The sequence below is a fragment of the Lactuca saligna genome, chromosome 6 (genome assembly GCF_052625555.1).
Source record: "Lactuca saligna cultivar CGN05327 chromosome 6, ASM5262555v1, whole genome shotgun sequence".
Classification (NCBI taxonomy): domain Eukaryota; kingdom Viridiplantae; phylum Streptophyta; class Magnoliopsida; order Asterales; family Asteraceae; genus Lactuca; species Lactuca saligna.
Window position 1 is genome coordinate 137,313,408 of NC_136422.1, and position 2,056 is coordinate 137,315,463.

Consider the following 2,056-nt stretch of genomic DNA (forward strand, 5'->3'; position numbering starts at 1 on the left):
TTGAATTTTTTTGATTCCTTCTTCCATGAGCTTATCTAATTCTTTAAGTTCATTCTCTTCATCAATGTTGAAAACCTGTTCTTCAGCATCACCCCCTTGGAAACCATTGTCTATTACAAAAATTTCCTTCTCATCCCCAACTCTCAAGGTGAGCTTGGACTCCCGTATATCAACCAGAGCTCCAGCAGTGTTAAGTAACGGGCGATCAAGAATAATCGGTACATTGGGATCTTCTTTCATATCCAAAACAACGAAGTCTATTGGAAAAACGAATTTCCCAATTTTCACGAGAATATCTTCCACTATGCCTCGGGGCTATGTCACTAAACGGTTCGCCATGTGAATAGTCATCTTTGTAGCCTTCAACTTTTGAATATTCAAATTTTGATAAAACAAATAAGGCATCAAATTTATGCTAGCCCCAGAATCAACTAAAGCATAAACCTTCATATTATTCCCAAACTCACATGGGGGAGTGAGTCGTCCAGGATCCCCTATCTTCTTAGGTATCTCTCCCAACACAGCTTTTGAGCTTTGCTCACTTAGAATCACCTTAGAATTCTTTTTCAATTAATGTCGAGTGTCTATTAAATCTTGGAGGAAGTTAGCATATTCTGGAACTTTTTCAAGTGAATCAATAAAAGGAGCATTAATAGGAATTCCCTTTATTTGTTTAATGAACTCTTGATGTTCCCTTTCCAGTGGGCTAAGATGTGCTCGAGACGGGAATGACAAAGGCGGTTTATAAGCTGAAAAAGATACGGAATTTTTTATTCAGACCTAGCCCACAACGTGATCTTAGCAGGCTCATGACGTGAACTCTGTATTTCAGCAATATCTTCAAATTCGAGCTTCAACTTCTTTAGCGTTGGATCGGGCTGCTGTGGCTCCACTTCTAAGGCTTCTAGGAACTCAGAAATTGCCTCTTCTTTAGTATCTATGACCATTACACGATATTGACTCTTCTTTTCAAGATTTTTCGGGAACATCTTCTCATTAACCAAAGTGGTAAGTTGACCAAGTTGTACTTCAAGGTTATTGATGGATGCTTGCTAATTTTTTTTATTAATTCTTGCTGATCTATCATTATTGCGTGATGATTCTTCATTATAGTTCTTTGTTCATCTATTGCATTGTTAGTAGCATCATGCCTTTTTTATGAAGCTTCCATAAACTTCATCAACATGGTCTCTAATTCTGATTTCTTCTCAGCTAGTGGTTGCTCTCTTTAGTAGAATCCTTTGCCAGTTTGTCTATATTTTTCTTCCTTTTGCCTCTTGTATTCATCATAAGGTAGCCACTCTTTCTATGGTTTTCTCCAATCTTCATCGTATTTGTCCCCGCTCGAATAGAAAACTTGAGTTTTCTTATTCCCATATTCATCCAAATTGCAATCCTTTGTCAAATATGGGCCACTACATCTCTCGCAACCAACTCAAATTGCATGAATTGATTGGTACATTTGGGTCAATCTCATATCCATAGTGTTATGCATTGCCATCATAGCATCTATTTCGTCAGAATGTGCACCCCCAACTCCTTTCACGCTTTCATTCCTTGGATTGTGGTATTCATGAGAATGCTTTGCAAACTCTTCAACTAATTCCTTGAACTTGCCCAGATTATTCTTCGTAAGCAGTCCTTGAGAATCAAGGAGTTGTCTTGTCATTACATTGACCACGTCATAAAATATGGGCACTTCTTGTTGAATGTTAAGGTCATGTTAAGGATAATTCCTTAACAACCCCTTATAACGCTCCCATGCTTCATAAAGTGACTCCCCTGGGTTTTGCTTAAAATTAGCTATTGCCTTCTTGAGTTTAGCTATCTTGGATGGTGGACAGAATTGGTCTAGAAATTGCTCACGCATTTGATCCCATGTAGTGATTGTACCCAGGTGGAAGTGCTTTTAACAAATCCTTTGCAACTCCTTTAAAGGTAACGGGAAGCATCCTTAGCAAGACGATATCTCTGTTAATATTCGGGACATTGAAGTAATCAACAATGCCATTCACTTCATCTAAATGTTTGAACGCGTCCTCATGATCTTTTCCAT

The 2,056-nt window shown here is 38.2% G+C and overlaps 1 non-coding gene across 1 annotated transcript; it reads left to right on the plus strand.

Annotated features, from left to right (window-relative positions):
- The first annotated feature begins 1,715 nt into the window (after nt 1–1,715).
- LOC145003563 (small nucleolar RNA R71) lies at nt 1,716–1,822 on the plus strand. The gene has a single exon (XR_013662019.1). It is a non-coding gene; the product is annotated as a small nucleolar RNA R71 (small nucleolar RNA).
- The last annotated feature ends 234 nt before the right edge of the window (nt 1,823–2,056 follow it).